The 16,701-nt window shown below is 39.5% G+C and overlaps 1 protein-coding gene across 38 annotated transcripts in view; it reads right to left on the bottom strand.

The window, feature by feature from the left end:
• LOC128686900 (zinc finger and BTB domain-containing protein 14) overlaps positions 1-16,701 on the bottom strand; it is a 407,181-nt gene that overhangs the window by 234,272 nt on the left and 156,208 nt on the right. The gene's annotated exons all lie outside the window — the stretch shown is intronic.

Genomic DNA, 16,701 nt, shown 5'->3' with positions numbered 1-16,701 from the left:
ACAATCACTAAGAAGTTTAACCCCTTTCACTGACATAACCCCCTCTCACACCCTACCTGGAGGGTATTTCGGGGATCAACGCCCCTGCGGCCCAGTCCACAACCAGGCCTCCCGGTGGATCAGGGCCTGATCAACCAGGTTGTTACTGCTGGCCACACGTAGTCCAATGTATGAACCACAGCCTAGCTGATCCAGCACCAACTAAGTACAGCCTCTCCTCACTTAGCGACGTACTTGTTTACCAACAACTCGGACTTATGACAGACTCTCTGACCAGTATGCATGCCTAAATAACGTATACATATTAGAGCTAATTTCCTCTATTCTGTTTATTACAATATACAGTACACTACTGTATAAACATTTAAACATAATACTAACAATGTTATATATGGTGCATAGGTGACATTAAAACTATCGAAGTTGGCCAACACAAACCCAATACCATTACGTATAACATGCTCCTTGCTTATTGACAAATTCATTTACCGACGTGGTCTTAGGAACGGAACTCCGTCGTTAAGTGAGGAGAGGCTGTATCTGTCCAGCTCCCTCTTGAAGGCAGCCAGGGGCCTATTGGTAACTCCCTTTATGCATGGTCAGAGGCTGTTGAATAGTCTTGGACCCCAGATACTTATGGTGTTTTCTTTTAGTGTATCAATGGTGCCCCTATTTTTCATTGGGGCACCATTGCACTGCCTGCCCAGTCTTTTACTTTTGTAGGGAGTGATGTCTGTGTGCAGATTCAGTACCATTCCTTCTTGGATTTTCCAAGTGTAGATTATGATATACAGTGGAAGCTCGAGTTTCGAACTTAATCCGTTCCAGAGTTAGTTCTAAAGTTGAAACGTTTGAAACCTGAAGCAATATTTCCCTAAGAAATAATGTAAATACAATTAATCCGTTCAAGAAACCCAAAAATATTCACACAAAAAAAATACATTTTATAGAGATTAATTATAGTTTTACATACATACAACATACATAGTACAATTGGTAATAGATAAATAAACATATAAAATAACATTTTTACTTACCCCTTATTGAAGATTGGTGATGGCATCTGGAAGACAGTGAGGACGAGTGAGGGAGCACTTATTGTTTGGAAGGGGAATCCCATTCTATAAAGACTTTAGGTAACAAGTCTTTATCTGGGACATGGTTCTGTCACTGAACTTGTTGCAGAGATGATTTATTTCAGCTTGCTCAGGGTGATATTTTTCAGCAAATGCCTGCACTCTATTCCACACTGCACAAATCTCCTTTATCTCTGAAGAAGGCACCATCCACCAACATCACAACCACCATTCACCAATACCATCCACCACCAATACCATCCACCACCAATACCATCCACCACCAATATCATCCATCACCACCACCATGGTAGCTTATTTTACAGTCGCACTTAATAAACAACCACCAAATGCAATGAATTAATTGTGAAATGTTTAAATGAGCAAGCAGCTTAGTGTTCACTCAAGCATAAACAAAACCAGACTGGCTCACAACACCTGCGCAGGGGACGTGGGCAGGTGGACAGGTCTGGCATGCGGTTTGAAACACGGGGCAAGTTTCATACTTGGGATAAAATTGGTTAGAAAAAATGAGATCGAAACTCGAAGCGTTCGAAACTTGGGGTTCCACTGTATCCGTCGCCTATACTCCAGTGAGTACAAGTCAAGTGCTTCGAAGAGTTCCCAGTAGTTGAAGTGTTTGATAGCAATTAAAAAAAAATAACTTCAGAAATGGTAGAGAAAAATGCCTGAAGGTAATGATGCCAAATATGTAAAATTTGATCAAAAACTTACTGAATTATGCAGGCACAAAGCTGTAAGTCTGAGTGCAAATTATGCATCAGCAATTTTGCCAATACTAGTATCTGTCCATAAATTATGGTTATCAGAATTTTGAAGGTATATAAAATAACTCTGTTTAACTATTATCTAGTGTCCATCTTTGAGATAACACTATATAAGCAGAATTTAATTACAGTGGACCCCCGGTATTCGATGGCATCGGTATTTAATAAATCCGGTATTCGATGCATTATATCGCAAAAAAATTTCCTCTGTATTCGATTGAAAACCCGGTATTAGATACGATTCGTATGAGACCTGTCCACGTGTGGCCTGAACTGCTCCGTGTGTGCCAGTGTTTACAAGCCAGCCAGTGTGCGCGCATCTAAGGATACATTCGGTACACTCCATATATTATCCATATTATCACTGTGTTTGGTGCTTGTTTCTGCAAAATAAGTCACCATGGGCCCCAAGAAAGCTTCTAGTGCCAACCCTTCGAGAAAAAAGTCGCTAATGACTTATGAAATGAAGAGATAATTGCAAAGTACGAAAGTGGAGTGCCTGTGTCGGAGCTGGTTAAGTTGTATAATAAACCCCAATCAACCATCTCTACTATAGTGACCAGGAAAACGGCAATCGAGGAAGCTGTTCTTGCAAAAGGTGCAACTGTGATTACGAAACAGCGACCGCAAGTGTTAGAAAATGTTGAGAGATTGTTATTGGTGTGGATAAATGAAAAACAGATAGCAGGAGATAGCATCTCTCAAGCGATCATTTGTGAAAAGGGTAGGCAGTTGCATGACGATTTGGTAAAGAAATTGCCTGCAACTAGTGGTGATGTGAGTGAATTTAAGGCCAGTAAAGGTTGGTTAGAAATATTTAAGAATCGTAGTGGCATACAGTGTGATTAGGCATGGTGAGGCTGCCAGTTATGTTGTGCGACAGAAGTCCAGTGACTCTCAAGCTGGTCCTAGTGGCATTAAAAGAAGAAGGGAAGTAACCCCAGAAAAGGACTTGCTACCTCAAGTCCTAATGGAAGGGGATTCCCCTTCTAAACACTAACACCTCTCCCCTCCTCCCATCCCATCAATCATCACCAGATCTTCATTAAAGGTAAGTGTCAATTATTCTATTGTTATTGTAATTATTCTTTTGCATTAAACTTAATATTTCATGTAGTAAATTTTTTTTTTTCATACTTTTGGGTGTCTTGCACGGATTAATTTGATTTCCATTATTTCTTATGAGGAAAATTGATTCGGTTCTCGATATTATCGGTATTCGATGAGCTCTCAGGAACGGATTAATATCGAATACCGGGGGTCCACTGTACTTTTATTGTGAACTTTCTCCCTTACTGTCTGGTCTGTGAAGATCAGTTATTTACATTGGTATTTTTTATACAATTCATTCTGTGCAGTGTAATTTGCAGATAAATTTAATGTTGAATTGTACTGCCTTGGTTATGGTGGTTCACATCAGTAGTTTCAATAATGATGTGGTCCTTGTACAAAATGCACATTTTCATTACAGATCATTAGTGTTGCTTACATACTAAGACTGCCCAGGGACTTTGAGTAGCCACATACTGAATGTTGCATGAAATTTGTTAGTCACTGATCATCTCCACTTCTAAAATACTAAGTATTGCCTTCTAATTTTTGGTAAAATGTTGGAGAAATCCAGAAAATGAGAATGTTATTTTGTTTTGTTAGTCATTGTTGCACTTAAGGCAAATAAAAAGATCAAAGTATGAATACCAAATTAGGAAAATTTTTTTTCCCTTGGGGAGCAAGGACATCCTTTTACTATTAATAAAAAAAAAAATATGTTCAAAAAGTAAAATTACAGTGGACCCTCAAATTTCATAATTAATCCATTCCAGAGAGTGTGACGAAAGTTGAAATTTACGAATGGCAAAACCATTTTCCCCATAATAAATAATGTAAATCCAATTAATTCATTCCAGACACACGAAAGTATTAACAAAAAAAAAATTTTTTTTACATTAAATAGATTTACATACAAAAAACAATGAGACATCAAGTATAAAACAAAAATAACATCACACTTACCTTTATTGAAGACTCTTGGTGTATGGAAGAGAGGAGGAGGGGAGAGGATGGAGAAGTTACACTATTGTTTGGAAGGGGAATCCCCTTCCATGAAGACTTTAGGTACCAAGTCCTTATCTGGGGTTACTTCCCTTTTGTTTATTAATGCCACTAGGACCAGCTTGAGAGTCACTGGACCCCTGTCACTCAAAAAATTGTTCCAGATAGCTATTTCTGGAGTTTCTCTAAAATTTGCTTCAAATGGGACAAGACATTGTCATTGTACATGTTGCCAACACGGCTTGCAACAGCTTTGTCAGGGTGATGCTCCTCCATAAACATCTGCACCTCACTCAACTTTGCAGAAATGTCCTTAATCCTTTGAGGGTTTCGGCCGTACTAGTACGGCTTACGACCCAGGGTTTTTGACGTACTAGTACGCCTAAATTCTAGCGCCCTCAAATCTAGTGGGAGAAAGCTGGTAGGCATACATATGAAAGAATGGGTCTATGTGGTCAGTGTGCACAGTATAAAAAAAATCCTTCAGCACACAGTGCATAATGAGAAAAAAAAACTGACCGTGTTTTTGGAATAAAACAGCGACTTTGCACTGTATTTTCATATGGTATTTATTGTTGTATTCTACTTTTCTTGGTCTCATTTTATAGAATGGAAGACATATTACAGAAATTGAGATGATTTTGACTGGTTTTCCAGTTAAAAGTGCCTTGAAAACGAGCACAAAGTAGCAGAAATGTTCAATTTTTACCAAAGTTCAAAAGTAAACAAATCATGCCAAGTGTCCAATACACGTCAACTGGAGAGTCTAATATTCTTTCACAAGTGCGCTGATATTATTTATACCATTTCTACAATAACGCAGTAGTCTGCATAACAGTAAATCATCTATTTTTTGTAAGAATAAAAATTGAAAGTGGAAAGCCAAAGAAATATAAGAGGGGCCTGGGGATGTGACTAATGAACAGAGGAAATGTCATTTGAGTGCCAGGAATGTCTTTCTTGTTTATTCTGGACCCTATTTGGAAATTGGCATCTTTTGAAATTTGTGTGAAACTGGCAAAATTGCTAAATTCTGACCACTGTATTGGATAATTGAAATAAGTAAATGCGTGGTTTCTTGTACTCATTCAATAGAAAAAAAATGTTGTTCTAGATAAATACAGTGGACCCCCGCTTAACGAACTTTTTTCATTCCAGTAGTATGTTCAGGTGCCAGTACTGACCGAATTTTTCCCCATAAGGAATATTGTGAAGTAGATTAGTCCATTTCAGACCCCCAAACATACACGTACAAACGCACTTACATAAATACACTTACATAATTGGTCGCATTTGGAGGTGATCGTTAAGCGGGGGTCCACTGTAGTTATGATTTTTGTTGGCTAGTACACAGGAATTGGCCGAAAATGGGGCTCAAAGTGGGCAAAATCACTGATGCGTAAACATCGTCGAGACCACTAACTTCGCGAGAGCATGATTCCGTAAGTTTTCCATCAAATTTCATACTTTTTTGTCATTATGATCGGGAAAAGATTCTATCTCTTCATTGGAAAAAATATACTTTTTTTTTTTTTTTTAAATTTAGCCGACCCTGAGAACAAGTCTCGGAGAGGGCCTGTCGACCCTCAAAGGGTTAAGCATTGAAGAAGGCACCTTCCATCTGTCTTCCTCCTCCTCTGAAGTAATTTCCTCAGCGGCAGTCTGTTGCTGTTGCAGATGAAGGTCTTGCAGCTCTTCATTGGTTAGCTTTTCACTGTGGTCCTCCACCAACTCTTCCACATCCTGGGCACTCACATGCAACCCCACAGAATTCCCCAATGTCACAACTGATTGCACAATAGGGTCAGCCTCAAACCCTTCAAAATCTTTGTCAAGGGCACAATCTGGCCACAATTTTCTCCAAGCAGAGTTCAAAGTCCTGGAAGTCACTCCCTGCCAAGCCTTATTTATAAGGCCTATGTCTGAGGTCACGTCAAAGCACCTTTGAAACATTGCTTTGGTGTAGAGGTTTTGAAGTTTGAAATGATCTGCTGGTCCATGGGCTGGATGCGAGGAGTGGTAATAGGGGGCAAGAACGTCAGTGATGAAACTAAACTCCTCCACCATTTGGTAATCCAAGTCTGGAGGACGAGCAGGAGCATTGTCCATTACCAGGAGGCACTCGAGTTCCAATTTTTTTTCCAGGAGGTATTCTTTCACACTCGGGCCAAACAATTCACTGAATCAATCAAGGAAAATTTCCCTCGTGACCCATGCCTTACTGTTAGCCTTCCACATCACACAATTTACTCTTGGTGACACTGTTTCTAGAACACACTGGAATTTTCTGAGTGATACACCAGTAAAGGCTTCACTTTGAAATTCCCACTAGCATTACCACAGAACATGAGAGTTAGCCTGTCTTTCACAGGCTTGTGTCCTGGGAGCCCTGTTTCCACCTGTGTGATGTAGGTCCTCCTTGGCATTTTCATCACAACTGAACACTTGTTGGGGGACGAATCCTTCAGCCTCTACATAGTCATTGAATTCCTGCACAAATTTTTCAGCTGCATACTTGTCAAAACTGGCAGCCTCGCCAAGCCTTACCACAGTGTGTATGCCACTATGCTTCTTAAATCTCTCAAACCAGCCTTTGCTGGCCTTAAATTCATTAACATCAGCACTCGTTCCAGGCATTTTCTTTACGAGATCGGCATGCAACTGTCTTGCCTTTTCACAAATTATCGACTGCATAACACTATCTCCTGCTAACTGTTTTTGGTTGATCCACACCAACAACAAATTCTCAACATCTTCGAGTATTCGCAATCTCTTCTTTTGTGAGCATATCTATCCCTTTCGCAACAACAGCTTCCTTGATTTCCTTTTTCTTCGCCACATTTGAAGTTATAGTTGTATGGGGCTTCCCAAACATCCTGGCAAGATGGGTAACATGCACGCCACTTTCATATTTTGCAACAATTTCTTTCTTGAATTCTATCAAGTTTCTCACATTCTTTACCAAAGGGTTGGCACTACAAGCTTTCTTTTGGCCCATGATGGCTTATTTAGAAGTTGGAAGCAGAAAAAAGAATGGAATATTACGAAATGTACCGTATGAATGCGTGGAGTGATGTTCACTCACCAATAAACAATGCCACACTGGCTGGTAATGGTGTGTGGGCACCTTTGTGTGGCATGGACGCTGGGAAGCCATTCGTATGCATTCCAAATGAGCGACGAATGGCGAGCCAAATTACGAACCACAAGCCTATATTTTGATGAAAAAGTCATCAACAGTCGAAATTTATGAAGCGCGAGCCTTACGAAACTCGAGGGTCCACTGTATTGCAAAAGTCAACATTTTTCACTATACAGTGGACCCCCGGTTAACGATTTTAATCCGTGCAAGAGGGCTCATCGTTATGCGAAATAATCGTTATGCGAATGAATTTTCCCCATAAGAAATAATGGAAATCAAATTAATCCGTGCAAGACGCCCAAAAGTATGAAAAAAAATTTTTTTTACCACATGAAATGTTAATTTTAATACACACAAACTGAAAAAGGCATGCACAATTAAATGACACTTACTTTTATTGAAGATCTGGTGATGATTGATGGGATGGGAGGAGGGGAGAGCATTATCTTCTTACTGTTTAGAAGGGGAATCCCCTTCCATTACGACTTGAGGTAGCAAGTCCTTTTCCGGGGTTACTTCCCTTCTTCTTTTAATGCCACTAGGACCAGCTTGAGAGTCACTGGACCTCTGTCGCACAACAAATCTGTCCATAGAGCTCTGTACCTCCCGTTCCTTTACGATTTGTCTAAAATGGGCCACAACATTGTCATTGAAATAGTCACCAGCACGGCTTGCAACAGCTGTGTCAGGGTGATTTTCATCTATAAAGGTTTGCAGTTCAACCCACTGTGCACACATTTCCTTAATCTTTGAAGTAGGCACAATGGATTCCACAACTGGCATAGGCTTCTCAGGGTTAGCCCCAAACCCTTCAAAATCTTTCTTAATTTCCATACTAATTCTCACCCTTTTTACCACAGGGTTGGCACTAGAAGCTTTCTTGGGGCCCATGGTCACTTATTTTCCAGAAACAGCACCGAAAATACTGTAATAATACGAAATATTCCGAGTGTATGCTTGGATGTTACCGCGGAGGCTGGCTGGTAAACAATGGGACGGAGCGGCACATGTGAGGCTGGCTGAGGGCACATTGGACGCGTCTCGGACGAAAATCGGTATGCGGGTTTTTAATCGGTATGCGGGGCAAAAATTTTGCGATAAAAGTAATCGTTATGCGGAAAAATCGCTATGCGATGCCATCGTTATGCGGGGGTCCACTGTACTATTAATTTTATTTCCCATTTACTATTATATATGGTAAACATTTTTATGGAATGTTTCTTTGGTTTTGTTATACAAGTTGATTCATGATAATATATGCAAGGGTTGAAACTTAGAGCAATTTAAAATAACATGTACGTAAATTAAAGGGGAAATGATATGCAGTACTATATCCCAAAAATGCACTGATCAGAATATTTTGTATTTATTAAAGGTTTCTTTGTAACAGCCTTACCCTAAGAAATTATCAGTTAACTCCATAATTAACTTTTATTAAAACCTTTAGGGATTCAATAGCTCAGGTGAAATATCTCAGCATCCTCATTTTGCTCATCTTCATAAGCAATCACTACATCCTAATTATGAGAAAACCTAAAGAAAGCCTGGCTATGAAACTAGTGTTTCTTTCGATTAGCAGATGGAAGTTTGAGTCTCCACCAGTCTATGCTGAATGACCCACACAGGTTTTGCACCCCAAATATAACAGAAAAAAAAGGCTTGAAGAGATAAATAATACCATGGACATTGAAAAGTTCATTATAATTGGGGAAATTTTTTACTATTTCACCATTTAGTGATTTTCGTTTACTCCAGAGCATTGTCTTGATGCAGTGGAGAAAAGTTATTGCTGTACCCAATTAATTTGTTTTGCCAGTTATCATTAGATACAGGTATGTGTCTCACTTGGATAATACTAAGGATTGCACTGTAGGAATTATTTGCTCATTTCAAATCTATATGTTGAAAGGTTATGCTGTACAAGAATGGTATACAATACTGACAAGATGAAATTAAGACACACGTGCAACATCTGGGTATCACTTGTAGGCGTTTCGCCATCCAGCGGCTTTATCAATACAAATTCCAGGACATAACTTGAAGACAGTAGAACTATGTACAGCAGATGAGGTAATCTGTCCCTCCACGACTACGGTGCTCTTCACACCTACTCCTAGGTTGAGGGACTGATTACCTCATCTTCTGTACATAGTTCTACTGTCTTCAAGTTATGTCCTGGAATTTGTATTGATAAAGCCACTGGATGGCAAAACGTCTACAATAAAGATACCCAGATGTTGCACATGTCTTAATTTCATCAAAGGCTATGCTGCCAAAATAAGAAAAAATTGTTGCCTAACTTAAAATGAAATTTAATAGGCAAAGTTTTGAGAATCCCTCTATAAAATGTAAATTTTTCAACAAAATGTCCTATTGTAAAAATTGTTGGGGGAATAAATTTACTGAGTATAAAAGGTAAAAGTGTATGGTAGGATTATTATTGAAATAATTAGAAGTAAGACAGAGAGCAGGATTGCAGATAAACAAGAAGGCTTTAAACTGGGTAGAGGATGTGTTGATGGTGTTTACAGTGAAGCATGTATGTGAACAGTATTTAGATAAAGGTAGGGAAGTTCTCATTGCATTTATAGATTTAGAAAAGGCATATGATAGAATGGATAGGGGAGCAATGTTGCAAGTACATGGAATGTGTAGTTACTAAATGAGGAGCAACAGTGCAGTAGGGACAGTAAGGGAACACTGTACATCAGTAACACTGCTGGAACAAGTGTAGAAGCCTTCAAGAGGAAACTGGACAAGTATCTTCACCAGGTGCCATATCAACCAGGCTGTGATGGATATGTGAGGCAGTAGGTCTCCAGTAGCAACAGCCTGGTTGACCAGGCAAGCACCAGACAAGCCTGGCCCATGGCCAGGCTCATAGTAGTGAAACTCAAAACTCAAGGCATTCAAAGTATATTTTAATCCAATTCCATTCCTCGATTCAAGCCAAAGTCTAGCTATTTCACTAAGTACGCTTTCTGTTCTATCAACCGAGTGCAAGAAACTGCCAATTCAGCTCTCAGAATCACCCAGTAAAGTGCACAGAATTCTTTAATTAATTTGTCCAATTTTACAAAATTCTATGAATTTAATTAATAAACAATATAAAACACTAGGTATTTTAGCCACTAAAGCAACCTGCATTCATTAATCTCATCTCCAGGCTTCTAAACAACACTTGAATCTATTACAAGAAAGTTTTATCGATATATTTCTTGGTTAATAAAATATAACCAAGAATGATTGGTTATGGTTTAGGCCATCACAATAATTGAAGCAGACCTAGTTAAAACCCATAAAACAGAACAGGATGGGTAGGGGAGAGGAGGGCCCACCAAAAATACTTAGGAAATTATGCAAGTGCAAAGTTGGTCTAGGAATATTTAACAAAACAGTGCACAAACTGACCAGTTCCCCACTATTTTACTAGTATGCCTTCCCTACTACAAAATGAATTCAAGAACCTGCCCATTCAATCACAGAACTACTTTAATTCCAATTTAGAACAGTCCAAAACAAACACTGTAGACATTCTGGCTACTAGAGCAACTTTACCTCTGCTCATTAATCAACATCTCCAAGCCTTGCCTAAATGTTATTTGCCCTTCAATTTGAATCCATCATCGCAAAATTAAGACTTCTTTTTCCCTATTTCTGCTACTTAACCATAACTAAGATGGCTAGATCATGGTTTAGGCTGTCTCAATAACTGAAGCAGACCTAGTAAAAACCCACAACAGACCAGAGGAAAAGGGAGTTTAGATGGCTTTACCCTTTCCCAGAGGAATAGCCTGAACTCAAACTTCATTCCATTCTAAGGTCTATTTCAGGCCACTTCTGCTCTGATACTGAACAAAATCTTCTGTACTTCACTAGCATGTCTTCTGGTTTATCTGCTGACATCAGGATAGAGCCAATAAAACCATGAAACCACCCTAGAAAACAAAGTTGCTATTTTATCCCAAACACAAGGGCAGTGATTAGCTGTTCTCATCATGCACTACACAGGGCAGATCTTTATATATATTGTGCACACCCACAGTACCGACCCATTATGTCTTGGCTAAAACCTGCTGCTCACAGCAAATGTGTAAATCTAAAGCACCGACATACCAATGATGTATATTTACTTGACTCACGGTGAAGAGGCTAACTGCATCAGTGCACATAACCTTACACTGCCTTCCATATTCGTTTTTTCTTGGCGGTTAATTCATTAAATGACTATCTTTTGTACACGATTGTTGAGTGTAAGTGTGAATAGGTTCTTATTTGCTGAGTACATTTAGTCAAGGAATGAGGATTTTAAAATTACGATTGCTGGGAAGATACAAATTTATTTTCTGTTCTGTAGTTTTTATATCAATACACCGATGCATGGCATAAAAATACTAGGTTATGCCGGAAGCCAAGGGCTAGTAACACCTTCTCTTGTGTAAATTACTAAATGCAGAAACAATAAAAAAAAAATTCAGGTCACCCTGCCTCGGTGGGAGACAGCCAATATGTTAAAAAAAAAAAAATATGTACAGTACCAAACTATGTTTTATATAAAATTAAAGCCATACATGGCCAAATTCACTAAAATCTGGTATATACTGTACATATTTATAGTAGTTTTAACAAGTTCCCATTTGGTAAACTCCAGGTACTGTTTAGATTTTTGTTAATTTATCAAATGCAATCATCTTAAGTAAACAGCGGTTTGGTTTAAGTGGGTGGCTTTTCTATTTACTTACATAATTAGGGCAACTGAGCTACCATTGAACAAGGGTATTACTAACAGATTCACTATTGTCACGAAAATTCTTGGCCAGTTGGTCTATGGTGAATATTTTGGATCTTATGAAAAAGTCACAACAAAACTGACTGATATGGCTGGTAAGACAGGCCTGGTGTAGGACCAAGCTTTGTAGGGGCCGAACCTCAGAACCCACTATATGAATACAGTGGTCCCTCGTTTTTCGTAGTTAATCCGTTCCTGGAGTTGCTACTATTATCGAAATCTACGATTTTCGAATCAATTTTCCCCATAAGAAATAATGTAAATACAATTAATCTGTTCCTGACACCCAGAAGTATTAAAACAAAAAATTTTTTTACATGAAATATAGATGTAGTACATAAACAATACAATGGGAAATGATGAATGAAACATTAACAGCATAACACTTACCTTTATTGGAGATTCTTCTTAGTGTATGGGAGATTGGAGGAGGAGAGAGATTGGATTGTTTACAGTTTGGAAGGGGAATCTTACCTTTATTGGAGATTCTTCTTAGTGTATGGGAGATTGGAGAGTGATTGGATTGTTTACAGTTTGGAAGGGGAATTTTTTTTTTTTTTTTTACACAGGGTTTGACAAGGTTAAGGATCCCTAGCTTTATTAACAGCTATATTACAGGTTAAGGATTCCTAACTTCATTGGCAAGCTAAGAGCTGTTACCTACATCAGCTCATTTGAAACCATTTTTATTGTTATGAGACATACAAGTAAGGAACAGGATGAAGTTGGAGCCATCTGTGGGCCAGCATTTTCATTTGATCAACTGACTATCTTGTTGACATCATTATGCTGTACGAATGTGTTCCATACTCGAGTCATCCTGGGTATGTATGATCTCAGATGGAGTGATGTTCTGGAGAAGGGTACAGCCAGAATGAAGTTGCTGCTTTCTGACAGTCTTGTGGCATAAAAGCTTGTTTCACGCTGTCCTCGAAGTGGATCCAAGTGTGGTATTTTGACAATATTGGCCTTGTATATAACAGTAAGGCCACCCACATCCCTATGTTGAAGGCTCTGCTGAAATGACAGATCTATCCAGGATGGGTCCAGGCGAGAGATGAGACGTCTTGCTCTGTTCTCTACTCTGTCAAGCAGTCGCAGATGAGAGGGGGGGGGGGGCAGGCAAACCAAGAAAGTGGAGCATACTCAAGGTGTGAGCGTACTTGTGCCTCGTACAGGATCTTGCAACCCCTACTGTCAAGCAGATGCGAGATACGGCGAAGTGCTGTAAGCTTCCTGGCTGCCTTGTTTGTAACATTTACAACATGGTTCTTCATGGTTAGTTTGGAGTCAAATTTCACCCCAAGGATATCAACTTCTTCTCCAGGTGCCAACATCCTCCCATTCATCCTTACTACTGCACCAGCATTACCATCATGGTGCCTAGAGAAGATCATCATTTGCGTTTTCTCAGGTGCAAATGTTACTTGCCACCTATTTCCCCAAGCTGATATAGCTCTCAGCTGGTGATTGATGTAGCTTAGAGCAGCTGGCATTTCTTCTCTTGGATAAGTGAATGTCAGTGTACAGTCGTCTGCATATGCATGTGATTCCGGGATGAGATGAAGAAGGTTGTTGAAGTAGACATTCCATAACAATGGACCCAGCACGCTTCCTTGTGGAACACTTGCCCCAATAGGATGTCTTGCTGATTCCGTTCCATTGAGAGCTACACTTAGAGATCTACCATGAAGGTAATCACTGAGGAGACATCGCATCGAGCCTGCAATTCCCAGTGCTTGAAGTTTTGCTAAGAGGCCCTGGTGCCACACCCGGTCGAAAGCGCCAGCAATGTCCAGTGCTACCACACAGCTGACTTTGGATTCAACCAGTGACTGGTGCCACTTAGTGGAGAGGTTTAACAACAGATCAGCAGCAGAGTAACCTTTCCTGAAGCCATATTGACGATCACAAAGTAGTGAGTGGTAGACAAAAAACTGTCATTTGTCTTGAGATTATTGTCTCAAGGATCTTACCAGTGATTGACAGGAGTGACACTGGTCTGTAGTTGCTGATTTCTGCTCTGCTCTTCTTTTTGTGAACAGGGACTACATTTGCCTCTTTCCATAGAGAGGGCCATTTACACTGTACTAGGCAGTGCTGAAAGATGCGAATTAGAGGTGCTGCTAGCTGGTCTGCACATCTCAACAATCTTGGGCTCAACTTGTCTGGGCCCACAGCCTTTTCTTGGTCAAGCAATTTAAGAAGGAAATGCACCTCCTCCTGCCTTATTGTCACCACTGACAGTTTTGACACAGTTCTTGCAGCTAGCCAAGGAAGGTCCCTTGCTGGATCAGGAACTTGCATTTTGGTAGCAAAGTGTTCAGCAAAGAGGTCCGCCTTCTCTTGACTACTAGTAGAGGTGGTCCCATCCTGTCGATTTAGAGGTGGAATGAGCTCATCAGGCAGATAACCTTGTCTGTCCTTGACCAGGGACCACCAGGTTTTGGACCCTACCCTACATGATGCTAGCTTTCTTTTAGTGTCCACCTCCCATTTAGCAATGGCCCACTTTTGAACGTCACCCATATGCCTACAGGCTTGCGTGTGCAAGTTCCTGTTATAGGTGGTAGGATGTCTCTTACACCTTCGCCATGCTTTGTACTTAGCAGTAGCAGCCTCTCTACAACGAAAGCCAAACCAAGGCTGATCTGTAGGCTTCATCACATATTGCCGGTGAGGAATGTGTTCTTGTTGTAGATAAGGATGTGTCCAGTGAAGGCTTTCACTTGGTTGTCAACATCCCCTTGGAGAAGAGCATTCCAATCGGTGGTGGCAAGCTCAGAGCAAAGGGCTGGCCAATTACCTCTTTCCCATAGCCAGGTTGTGTGTGTGGACTCCTCACCTCGACTGTCGCGGCCGTATATATAAGTCTTACGAGGTACAGTGTTTGACGTATATATACTCATAAATTCTAGTGGCTTCAGATCAAGCAGGAGAAAGCTGGTAGGCCAACATGTGAGAGAATGGGTCTGTGTGGTCAGTGTGCACCATATTAACCCTTTGACTGTTTCAGGCCCCTCTCTGAAACTGTCATTCTATGTCGCTCAATTTTTGAAAAAAAAAAATATTATTTTTTCTTATGAAATGATAGAGAATCTTTTCCCGATGGTAATGACACCAAAAGTTCGAAATTTGGTCGAAAACTCGTGGAATTATGCTCCCGCGAAGTTAGCGGTCTCGGCAACATATGCGTATCGGCGATTTCGCCGACTTTGAGCCCAATTTTCAGCCAATTCCATTGTTCCAGTTGACCAAACTCATAGCTATTTCTTTAGAACTCCATTTTGTCTATCAGCTGAGTACAAGAAACCTCCCATTTACTAATTTGGACTACCCAATATGGTGGTCAGAAATTGGCAATTTGGCCAATTTCACGCAAAATAAAAAAGATGCCAATTTCAAAATAGGGTCCAGAATAAACAAGGTAGACATTCGTGGCACTAAAATAACATATGCTCTGTTCATTAGTCACATCTCTAGGCCCCTCTTATATTATTATTGCTTTCTATTTTGATTTTTTATTCATACAAAAAAATACAAAATTTACTGTTATGCAGACGACTGCATTATTGTAAAAATGGTATAAATAATATCAGTGCACTAGTGAAAGAATATTAGACTCCCCAGTTGACGTGTATTGGACGTGTGGTGTGATTTATGTACTCTTGAACATTGGTAAAAATCGAACATTTCCGCTACTTTGAGCTCAGTTTCAAGGTCGTTTTCATCGTAAAAGTAATGAAAATCATCTCTATTTCTGTAATATGTTTTCCATTTTATCACCTAAGACCATGAAAACGCGAATACAACGATAAATACTATACGAAAATACACCTCAAAGTCGGCGTTTTATTCCAAAAAAACGATCAGAGTTTTTTTTTTCTCATTACGCAATGTGTGCTGCAGGATTTTTTTTATGTGGTGCACACTGACCACACAGACCCATTCTCTCACATGTGGGCCTACCAGCTTTCTCCCACTTGATTTGAAGCCGCTAGAATTATTGAGTATATATACGTCAGAAACATTGGCTCGTAAGACGTATTTATACGTCGAAAACAGTCAAAGGGTTAAAAAAAATCCTGGAGCACGCAGTGCATAATGAAAAAAAAATTCCGACCGTTTTTTTTAATTAAAATGCCGACTTTGTGGTTTATTTTCGTATAGTATTTATGGTTGTATTCTCTTTTTCTTGGTCTCATTTGATAGAATGAAAAACATAATATAGAAATTGAGGTGATTTTGATTGATTTTACTATAAAAAGAACCTGGAAATGGAGCTCAAAGTAGGGGAAATGTTTGATTTTTGCCAATGTTCAAAAGTAAACAAATTATGTCATTGTCCAATAAATGTCCAACTAGCCATTCTAATATGCAGTCATGAATGGGTTGATGTTATTTATACAATTATTACAGTATTGCAGTAGTCTGCATAATAGTAAGTCTTCTATTTTTTGTTTGAATAAAAATTCAAAATAGAAAGCAAGAGTAATATCAGAGGGGCCTGGTGACATGACTGATGAACAAAGAAAATGTTATTTTAGAGCCAGGAATGTCTGCATTGTTCATTCTGGACCTTATTTTGAAATTGTCATATTTTTTAATTTTCGTGAAATCGGCCAAATTGCAAATTTCTGACCACATTATTGGGTAGCTGAAATCAGAAAATGGGCAGTTTCTTGTACTCAATCGATAGAAAAAATGGAGTTCTAAAGAAGTAGCTGAGAGTTTGGTCGACTGGACCAACAGAATTAGCCGAAAATAGGGCTCAAAGTGGGCGAAATTGCCTATTTGTAAATATCACCGAGGTCGCTAACTTCGTGAGAGCATAATTCCGTCAGTTTTCCATCA

This window comes from Cherax quadricarinatus, chromosome 7 (genome assembly GCF_038502225.1).
Source record: "Cherax quadricarinatus isolate ZL_2023a chromosome 7, ASM3850222v1, whole genome shotgun sequence".
NCBI lineage: Eukaryota > Metazoa > Arthropoda > Malacostraca > Decapoda > Parastacidae > Cherax > Cherax quadricarinatus.
This window is presented reverse-complemented; position numbering and strand designations above follow the sequence as displayed.